Below are 12,004 nucleotides of genomic sequence, written 5' to 3' on the forward strand. Positions count from 1 at the left end.
CAGATGGTTTGGTGCTAAATAACTCAAAGTTAATCCCCAGAACCCGGTTAAAGACTTTCAAAAGTGGTTTGATTGACTGTGAGGTAAAAGATTTCCCAACCCAGGTGAATGAAAAGTGTCGTGTCCAAGAGTGGTAATAAAGTTTCTTTTGAGACAAATGGTAACAAATAGGCTCATTCTTCTCTCTTTTCCCCCACCATTTCTGGCAAGTACCTCTTTATTTTTAACAAGCTTGAGGAGGATAACATATGCTTGATTATAAGCTCATCCTTCGGATGAGTCCAACCTAGTTTTGATTCGAACCCTAGGAAGGAGTGGTTCGTTCCTGTTTGTAATTGAACAGGTCCTTTACTGTGAAATGTTTAACGAGCCCAGTATAGGAGAAACTCGGCGTTTTTCAATTTTAGAGAGTCTGAAAAACTTAAGGAAACTCCAAGTTGAACTTTTTCGTAAATTTGTGTCCCTCAAGCCCGAAAAAGTATAAAATAATACCTGGGGGAACCGCTTGATCTTGCGACCAAGGAGTACTTTCATAGTTAGTGTCATTGACCTGAAAAGTAAAAAGCGATCAAGGACACGTCGTTTTATTTCCGTATCGAGTTTGAAACGACAAAAACACGGCAATCTTTTCCTGATTTTATGGTCAGAAAAGAGCTATAAGGGGACCGTCTTTTAATTCCATTTTAACGAGTGTAAAAGAAACGCTCGGCAATCTTTTCATGTTTTAGGAGTCAGAAAAGGGCTTAAAAGATGACTCTGATATTTTGTTTGTGAAAAATTACAATTTTCCCTCTAAGTCCCTTTGTCCTGCACAAAAGCGACACATTACTCATACCTGTTTAAGATAGGCAAAAATTCATCGAAAAACATCTTTTCATGGTGAAAAATGAACAAATTCATCCAAAAAACCTATAAAAAGACTTTTTACCATGTCATTTTTACCGTTTGACTGTTGAGGTTGAAAAAGGAGCTTTTGACAAGAAACTTCCCGTGGTCGTTGCGGAAAAACCGACCGTTAGAATTGAACGCCGTCTCTTCCAGGTATTTCACAACCTCCTCCTTGTCAGTTTCATCCGTTTAGAATTTTGTTTTAAGTTTTATTTTTGATTTTTAGGGGGTTTTGGGTTTTGGAAACCGCCCTGCGGGGGACGCAACCTTCCTAAAGGCTGACCTGCGTCCCCCGACTTTTTCCTACACAGGGAAAAGGTCGGGGGACGCAGGTTGCCTTCATGCCACCTGCGTCCCGGCGCACTGTGTGCCAAACGCGGGGTGCGTCCTCCGCAAAACGCGGGTTTTGAAACCCCAAACTCCCAAACTAACCAATGAAATTTCTCAAAACTAATTTTAATGCCTGTTTGATCATGTGTAGGGCACTTATCATGCTGGATTGGAGAGAAAGAGAGCATGAGGAGGTTGATGAAGCTGCAATCAATCATCAACCCTCCCTCGATGCCCTAAGAGGATGTGGTTTATACAAATACTGGTCCATTCCCGGTATGAGAGCTCAGGTAAGGTTCTTGGAGTGGCTGGTTGAGAGATGGAACGTTCAGGAACAATGCTTTTATATCGGCGGGCAAAAACTCGAGATAGAGCCTGCTGACATTTACTTTCTTACTGGCTTGCCGAACAGAGGTGAGCAACTCAATCTGGCTGGGACTAGGCCGGGTGGCCAATCCTTTGATAGTCTCCGAGCAGATTGGTGTCTACCTGATCGAGAGCACAAGAAAGGCATAGAGATCAAATATGTCTCTCAACGTGAACTCATGGTCTTGGCTTTCACTGTGACCAGAATTTGTGGCTCAGCCACTTTACATATTGCTACTGGGTCTCAATTTCGGATGGCAATTGATTGTCTCCAAGGCACCATTTTCAACTGGTGTGATGCACTGTTGGCTAACTTGAAAGTCCAACTGACCAAGGCAAAGACCGGCAGACTAAAGACCTTTGGATATGGGCCTATAGTCGTGAGCTTTGCCTTAGAGAGGATACCAATGCTGATCCCTCAGCATCTCACTGTTGATATTTCGGGTCCTCAGGAGCCAAAGCTGGTACGATGGGTTGTTGTGATGGCCCGGCATCCGGACGAGGGTGTGGCAGTTGTTCGATTTACTGACAGTTATTTTCACTGGTTAGAGGACCAGGTGTTCGCGATCCAGGATTTTCCGTATGCCGGAATAGATTTTCGAGGTGATCCGGACATGGTTCTTCCACAGGGAGAACAATGGGATGACAGAGGTACTTTATTTTTCACAAGTTTTCAAATTATGTATTTTTTTTGTTTTTTATATATATCGTCTCAAACTGACAGTAAAATTTTCAAAATGCAGATGTTGGTCCACAGCGTCCAGCCAACCTCCGGCTTTTTGAGAGGCGACATCCAGTTGCACCGCTACCGGCCCCACAGGACGCGGCGGCTGCGGAGGTACTGACTGAGTTGGAGCATGATCTACAGCGTCTGACGGCAGATATACCAGAGACATCTATGGATGACATTCCTATCAGACTGCAGCGCTACGTAGTCGCGGTCCCTGGACCGTTGAGGAGATTTTTGCGCAAGGTAGCTCGTGCAATGGTGTCGTACAGGGAGCACCACCAGTGATTAGCTAGTCACTTGTGGACACATGTGACATTTTGACTTTTTGTACTTATCATTTTGCCGATCATAAGGTTTTTTTCAACCTATGATCGAAGACGATGTATATTTTTTGACACACTCCTATCTATATATATATCATTATTACCGGCTTATCTTGTTTAACATGTATGATGAAATGTTTTTTTTTTTAATTTACTTGCATGATTATCGTAAATGTCTGTCCAACACTCGAGAAGCAATTGCATCTGCTAATGTATTCAAGGACCTTGGAATATGCTGATATTCAATGTAATCAAATTCACGTTCCAAGAGACGCACTCTCAAAAACAACCTTAATAACACAGGATTTCTAATGGCATAAACTCTATTAAGCTGTAATACAACAAGTTCAGAATCTAACCTCACTATCAAACGTCGAATTCCAAATGAAATAGATTCGGATAATAATTCAACCACTGCACTGTATTCTGCAATGTTATTCGTTGTTTGACCGAGGCTTACCCCATGCATAGAAACTAACTCGTCAGAGGGTGAATAGATAACCCAAGCTGCGGAAGAGATATTCCGTGTATTACGACAAGCACCATCAGTGAATCCAATGTATGTTTGGAGGGGCGTCGACATCTACAATATCAAGAGCAAAACCAAGATAAGCCATAATAACGACGAAACACACTCACTAAAGTAAGCACACTGACTAACTAACAATCAAACTAGCTAGAAAGAAAACCTAACCTAACTAAAAATCTCCATACCCACCATTTAAGCATAATACCTCTTTAGGTAAAGCCCATTTCTGGGTTTATCCAAAGAGTCCCCATCAAAATCTACTAGCTCATAAGCCCCTTTTGCTAGCTTTCGCTTTACAATATAGGGTCCATGCCACATAGGAACGAATTTTCCAGCACCTAGCTTATCGTTAGCTTGATCATATAAGAGCACTAGGTCTCCCTTTGAAAAATTTCGAGGGGTCACATTTCTATCATACTGAGCTTTCATTCGCTTCGCGTGAGTCTCGATTGCCAATGTAGCGTCACGTCGAGTCTCATCTAATTTAGCTAAGTACAATAAACGTTTCTCCTCTTCGGAAGTAGCTGGAAGTAATTCGACAGCCATTTGAAGTGATGGGATTTCACATTCAATGGGTAACACTGCTTCTAAGCCATAAACTAGCTGGAAGGGAGTGAACCCTGTTGAGTTTTTCACTGAGGTTCGGTATGCCCATAGCGCCGAAAATAACATGTTATGCCAATTCGACCGATGAATACCAATGGTTCGTCGGATCATGATAACCAGAACTTTGTTGATAGACTCAACCAAACCGTTGGCTTGCGGATAATAAGGAGTAGAGCTGTCATGGCGCAAACCAAGCTGGCTTGTAAGTTCAGTCATCATGGTGTTTCGAAAATGGCTTCCATGGTCAGTAATAATTGCTTGTGGGACACCAAACCTAGTTATTATATGATTGAATATGAAAACTGCAGCTGTTTTGCCGCTTGCGTCGAATGTAGGCATCGCCTCGGCCCATTTAGTGAAATAATCAACCGCGAGGATGATATACGCATGCCCCCCGGCCGAGTGAGGGTTACAAGTAATAAAGTCGATACCCCATTTGGCGAATGGACCAACGGCAATTATAGGGTGGAGAGGAGCAGGTGGTGCGCGCATCTTTCGATCAAACACTTGGCAGTTGTGGCACTTCCGGACTGCAATGATACAATCTTTAAACATAGATGGCCAGAAGTAACCAGCGCGCAACACCTTCTGAGCTGTGGCATACCCAGACATATGACCGCCACATGCTCCAGAGTGACAATCATTCAAAACTCTCTCAGCCTCTTCGTGAGTTAGACAACGTCGAAAAACTAAGTCTGCCCCCCGGCGATAAAGTGTATCTCCAATAATTTTGTATTGCTGGGATTGAAACCTAATTTTTCGTCGTTCCTCTTTGGAAGCTTCAGGCCGAAAGGTTTGGGTTTGGAGATAGATGATTATATCCCCGAACCACGGATCTAAAGTACTGATAAGAAACAAAGATTCGTCCGCAATGGACTCTTCTGCCACAGTCTCTGTGTCAGTACGCGGGAAATCACACATCAATTCCGCAAAAACTAAAGATTTCTTAGACTTGGACTTCTCGAACTCCAAGTCGAACTCTTGCAGGATAACTATCCATTTAGAGTACTTGCCCCCTAGCAATTGTTTTGTCAAAATGTAAATCATAGGGTTGCAATCCGAAATGACTGTAGTTTTACGGAGAAGAATGTAGTGACGAAAACGCTGGACAGCTTGAACGGCTGCCAGGGCCAATTTCTCCACATGTGAATATTTTAACTCAGTGGGATTTAAGGTTTGACTAAGATAATATATCACATGTTCAGCTCCGAATTCATCTTCTTGAACTAACACCATCCCAATGGTGGAATGTGAAGCTGCGAGGTATAAGAAGTAGTCCTGGTTGTAGTTGGGAGGATGCAATAACGGTGCATGGGTCAACGCGTGTTTAAGTGCATCAAAAGATTGTTGGGCAATCTCGTCCCAAAAGAATTGAACGTTCTGTTTCAACAACCGTGTAAAACCTTTAGTGACCTCGGCGTAGTTTGGGATGAATCGACGTAAAAAGTTCGCTTTCCCTTGCAAACTTTGGAGTTGGCGCAAACTCGAAGGAGGAGGCAATTTGATGATCGCTTCGACTTTCGAGGGATCGACGCGAATGCCGGCTTTTGAAACAACAAATCCCAGCAATCGACCTGTTTCTATACAGAAAACACACTTGTGGGGATTCAACCGAATTCGATAATGCCTACACCTCATAAAGATTGCTCGTAGGTGGTCAAGGTGATCAGCTCATCGTAAAGAATGAGCAGGCAAATCATCGAGATACGGTTGCACAATGTGCTTGATGTCGTGAAATGCGTAAGACATTGCCCGTTGAAAAGTGGCTCCAGCATTCTTAAGCCCAAAAGGTAATTTGCAATAAGCAAATGTCCCCCATGGACAAATGAATGCCGTTTTTGGTTGGTCGGCAGGTAGAATATTGATTTGATTATAGCCCGAAAAACCATCCATGAAGGAAAACATTTCACTTCCGGCACAATCATCAATAATTTGATCGATATAAGGCGTAGGATAGTTGTCTTTTGGACAAGCTCGATTGATATCCCTATAGTCGATACAGATTCTTATTGTTCCTTGTTTCTTATTGACGGGAACAATATTCGATACCCAATCCGTTAACGGGATCGGATAAATGAAACCTGCTTTCAACAGCTTTTCGACTTCTGCTTTAATCGCAGCCGCTTTTCGAGGGTGAATTTGACGCAACCGTTGCCGAATGGGTTTAGCATCCGGGTAGGTTTTGATTTCATGAACAACAATGGCAGGATCGATTCCCGGCATTTCCTCGTAAGACCATGCAAACACATCGCGGAATTCTTGGAATAGGGCCTTGTAAGTTTGGATTTCTTCTTCTGTACATGAGGCACCTATATGAATGTTCTCCTCAATTCCGGGTTTCACTGAAATATCAATGGGAATAGTACGAGAAATATTCCCTAAATTCAGCTCTGAATCAGAATGTTTCGTTGGATCCTGAGCGTCTTTGACATATTCAGCGGTAAAGATAGATGAAAAATCATTTTCAAATGCATCATCCTTAGGTAAAAACGAAGATCTGTGATGGAGATCCTCCCATGGTAGATTGTCTACACTTAGGATTTCGCGAAGTTGTTCGTCAGATGACACGACTTCGGGAAACGCTATCCGTTCTAAAGTTGAGGTGAAAAGTGACTCTTCACTGACCACATTCATTTGGTCGACTTCGGTTGAATGAAAGTCGGTAAAAGACATAAGAGCTTCATAAGCAATTTCATACGGACTCAACGGCATAACATCACCGAATGAGTCTAACTCAGAGTCAGATGGAACATACCAAGGATCATCATAAATAATGTTTTCTGACGTGATCATATGAATTATTGCAAACGAAGGTTCTACGCTGAGTGGAGGGAGAGGAAAAGTTCCCAGTAAACCGGAATCCTTAACTAAACCTACACCAACGTCCTTATAAGGGATTGTCGTCTTACCGACATGCTGGATACTCTCTGAAGAGGCTGGGTCGGATGAAAAGTATGTCAGCTGATCAATTGTCACGATCTTACCGTTGTGTGGAAATTTAATGACTCTGAAGACCGATGAAACGACCGCTGTCATAGCATATGACCAACTTCGACCCAAAAGAAGGTTGTAGTCTAGAGGGGCATCAACCACTTCCACATCCAGACTAACGGTTTTACCTTCTACCCCTATAGGCAATTCTTGTAAAATACCAAACGGACGGAACCCACAGCCATCAAAGGCCTTAAGGATGGTGGGGGATTGGTTCAACGAAGGAGAACCAAGGGATCTCCAACATTGAATGGACATAATACACGTAGAAGCTCCCTCATCAATCACAGTGCGATGAATAGGCCTGTTTTTGACTATCACTGGAATTTGGAAAGCCATTTGATGGGGGAGTCGTGGTGTACTATTTTCTAGATCGAAGATCATTAGATTCGGATCCTGAACGTCAACAGCTCCTATAGCCGACAAAAGCAATTTTCGTTGTGCTGGGCATGATTGCAGCACTTCTAACGCCGACATTGCTGAGGGTGAAACAGCTAAGTCCTCAACAATGTTGTAATTCTGGGCCGCTCTCGCATGTGGATTGAAAGCAGACCTTCGAAGTACACCCTTGGCGGGCGGTTTAATTACTAAGTCTGGGTTAGGTTTCTCGATCTGTAGTGGATCGGAACCAGGAGCTGAGGTTGATGGGTTAGAGTGAGAAGATTCTGCTTCCTTGCCATCAACAGGATTCTTACTACCATAATCTTGCGATCGAGTCGCAATCCTCACATGAGACATCATCAAAATGGGTTCTTCACTGGCATTCGAGGAAGAACCTATCATCTTATTCTCCTGCTCCGGAAATGGATTTTTTAACACAGCAGGAGTGGGAGAACCTTTGACTATTTTCACTACCTCGGCCCGATGAGGGCAGTCTCTCGTAAAATGATCCTCTTCACAAATGAGACAAGGATATCGAGGTTTGTGCTTTTTGTCATTGGTTTCCGACTTTTCAGTTTTCTCCTTTGGAGCCTTGTCTGCTTTAGCCTTCTTCTTTCCTTTCTTCTTTCCACCGTTTTTTGATTTGGCCGTAGATGACTCTACAGCGTGAATATCGGCGGTAAGTTCAGGAGAAGACTCTCCTGTCGGGGAATCGGGCAAAGTGATAATAGGAGTAGTTGAAGCCTTGGAAGACTTCTTCTTGCTCTTTGTAGTCACGATACCAATCATACCATCAGCGGCATGAGATCCCGAAGGAGCAGCAGCGATTTGGTTCGACTTTGGAAGATCCGGAATCTTCTCGTGTAATGTACCCGACTGCGTGTAAACTAAGTCAAGGTATTGTGCCTGAGCAATGACTTGCTCCTCAGTAACTACTCCGGCCTTAGCTACATCTTCAGTAATTCTTGGTAATAATGATTTAACAACCATTCAGCTAAGATTTGGTCCGGGATAAAAACTTTCACTAGTCTTCTTCGACGTCTCCACTCATGGATGTGATCTGAAATATACGTGGAGGTCGATTGTTTTAGTGAAGTTAATAACTCTGTACCGTTATCGTATCTGACTGGTAACTGAAAATGAGTTAAGAACGAGGTAGCTAACTAGCTAAAATTGTAAAAAGAGGCCCGTGGCAACTCAATGTACCACTTGGCCGCGAGACCAATGAGTGTACGCTGAAAAAGACGTAAACGGATCGAATCATCCGAGATGGAATTTGAAGCACACCAGAGGTGGTAAGTCATCACGTGATTGGACGGATCCTCTCCAGACTTACCTTCGAACTTGGGTATATCGCTGGGCAACTTATTTGGCATTGACGGCCAGAACGGAAGATATTGAATTGGATCGTTTGTTAGGCGCGTCAAGTCTGGTAAATCCAAAGTTGTGATAAACGGTAACTGCCGGTTAGGATCTCTAAAACTCTGGGTCACAATACCGGCCCCAGGAGGAGGATATCCAGGATAACTAGGAACAGGAGTCGCATTTGGGATATTATATCCTCCTGGAAAACCAGGATTAACCGGACCGTACTGGGGTTGCTGAGGTTGTTGATAAGTGTACCCAGGATACGGTTGATACTGGTAAACCGGTTGTTGGGCAGCTTGCCCAGGTTGATACTGTCCCTGGTATGGAGGTTGAACAAATTGAGGTTGAGTAGTAACAACCGTACTTATACCAGGTTGGCCTACAGGCATCTGGACTGTGGTTTGAATCGTAGATCCAGACAACGGTACAGATGTCTGAGGAGTGGTTACAGGGACAGTAGAAACCGGAGCTGTCGATACTCCAGAAGTAAGTATGGTAGATGTGGCGGTAGTTGCTGCAGCCGTTTGAGATGGAGTACCAGGTGCAACTGGCGGCTGAGTAACTACCGAAGTTACAGGGGTCTGAACACTTGACTGGACAAGTTGCGGTTGCTGGGGTGGACCAGGAACTACAGGTTGTCCTGCTTGAGGTACCGATTGTATACTTGGTTGCAACATCTGTTGACCCTGTGACGGATCCCACACTAACATTCCAGGGTATTGAACCATAACAGGTTGAGGATACTGAGATCCATAGCCGGATTGAGGATAGGGTTGATAATTGTAAGGTACAGTCCCATATGATTGCCCTTGAGGTGGTTGATAACTTTGGCCAGAGTATTGACCCTGAGGTTGATAACCTTGAGGTGAATACGGGTACTGGGGTTGACCTTGACCTTGAGGTTGGTATCCTTGAGGTTGATACCCTTGGGGTTGATACCCTTGGGGTTGCCATCCTTGAGGTGGATATTGATACTGAGGTTGACTTTGGGGTACATATTGAGGCTGGGGTTGACCTTGAGGTATGTATTGCCCCATAGGAGCGTACTGACCTTGAGGTTGCCCCCCAGACACGAATGAAGTACCTTGAGGTTGCCCCCCAGGCATTAACGAAGGTTGCCCCCCAGGCGGTAATTGGCCACCTTGAGGTTGGGTAACGGGAACTGAACCTGACATCATGTAAATGTCTCCTACACTCAATGGTACATTACCACTGTTTCCAACTAATAACCCATGATCAATGGGTTGAGGAGATGCTCCCGTAAAGGTACCAGAAAGAGATTGATACCCAGTAGGAACAGAAGGACCGCCATGTAGAAAAGATTCAGGACTTTGTGTAAACACAGATGACTGACCAGACATATTTACAGGAGTATGAATTCCTCTAGGTGGAAAAGGAGTTCGAGGTGTGGAAAAACCAAAGTTGTCTAAATAATTGGTTAATGAGAGGTACCAAGTAGTACTTCTAGGAGGACTGTAAAAGATGGATTCACGCTCCCTTAGATCAAGGGTAATTTGATCTTTAGGATCAGAGACGCCTATTTCTTCCTCTGGAACAAGTTCTTCTATTGCAATTAAACCAACAGGAAGATTTTCGGTGATAATTCTTTCGATTCTCGGTGAATCAGGAACACTAGGAGTTGGAGTAACAGGTTCGGATATTTCTGGTTCTTCGCCTGTATCGCTAGCAGACGAAAAACTACCAACAAGTTCAGAAACTGTAACAGCTTCGGGATTATAACCTGTCTCTAAACTTTGGTAATCTGGATGGACTACCAAGGAAGATTCTCCTTCTTCAGGTGAACCTACTCTACTGCCACTAGGAGGAGTTACAAGGACCTTTAAACCTTCTAAATTACTGGGGTCGTCTCGAGGAGGTTCACCCCTAAGTCTACGGGATCTTCTCAACAATTCGGCCACAGAAAGAACTTCAGGAGACTGGCCCCGAATTCTATGGGACTGTCTCGGTAATTCCGCCACAGCTAAAAACTTTTAACTACTACACACGAAAACAAAATAAAATTTCAAATCAAACCACCTAAAGCCTCTAAAGAACCAAACAAATTGAATCACACGCCTAAAGAATCTAGAGCGTCAAACCAAACACAAACAGTATCTTCCGGACCAAAAGCGCTAGTTGGTGATTAGGTCCAACCTCGCAGGATTCAGTACAGAAATGGCGGGTGGAACAGTTACGCCGACAACCTGCTTAATGAATAGACTGGACCAAGTTCCTCCACTTTAACCATCTCGAAGTGAAGTGAACCCCCCAGAAAATCCAAGTGAGTATAGCCGAAGTCTGCTCCAGGTACAGTGGGACCTTCCCTCCACCGTCACCTTGGGTAGAATCCTAGAGATTATGGTCACTAAGGTTACCAACGGCCACAAGTACACCTGGGGGAACAGTCTAAACTCCGACAGCACGCAAGGGCAGAGTAGCAAGCTCAATCCCCTTACCGGCTCCTTGACAGTAATCCAAGGTTTACCGATAAGTGACCCCTGGCTCCTCGACAATGGTTAATCCGAGGTTTACCGTTTGTAATACGTACTGCCTGGCGTCGTTCCCAACGAGGGGGGAATGATCCCCTCACTGGTTCGGACACGAGCTCGTGCTTCTCCTTTAAGAGGAGCTTTCCCAGAGTGTAAATGTAACAATTGGATTTGATTCTATCACAAGATCGACTACTTGTTTGTTTTACTACCTTGGAGAGTTAAGTACTCACCTATTCCAAGACACTAGCCTAAGCTATGTTGGTGCTTTAGAGCCCTAGAAAATAAAAGTTACTAGTTCAATTTTACTTTAAGCGTTACTTTTAAGGTTGTTCTTTAAAGTCACAAGGTGATGGAAGTGAAACCGATGGTGTATAGACTCGACTCCAACCACTATAAAGATGCACCTAAGATGATCTAGACTACTTTTGCTTTTTCAATGAAAATCTTTAACTAAAAGAGTTGAGAGAATGCAATTTTTAGAGAAAACAACTTCTTTAGAAAAGACAATCAAAGAAACAATTTTCTTTTTTCTTTTCGAGCATACAAACATAACCACTCTTTACTTGCACGAAAAACTCTTTTTCTTTCAAAAACTTTTCAAGCTACTTGAAACAAAACTATTCAAAGGAGATATTTTTGTATTTTCTATTTTCAATAAAGCATGTAAACCTACCTTTAACAAAAAACAATCTCAAAAGCTATAAAACTATGAAATTTTGACTCACAAGCAAACCAAAAAAGAGATTACTCTAAGTAAACCTAACAAGGCAAAAGCTCATAAAGGCGATTCTAGGATGTTTTACTTGATCAAAAACAAATCAACGGCTAGCTAATGCAGAATCAAAAGACTAGCCAAAAGGACTCTTTTCATTAATGGAAACTATCCCGAGCGGAGTCGCCAATTTGTCACACGGAATCGGTCAAGGGTGCAGACACAGCTGACCTTCCTAGAAGTCTAAGACATTCTAATGACAAACAAAACAAAATGGAGCTATCCTTC

Source organism: Pinus tabuliformis, chromosome 4_2 (assembly GCF_031772625.1).
Source record: "Pinus tabuliformis cultivar Carrire ecotype Pingquan chromosome 4_2, CPIR1, whole genome shotgun sequence".
NCBI lineage: Eukaryota > Viridiplantae > Streptophyta > Pinopsida > Pinales > Pinaceae > Pinus > Pinus tabuliformis.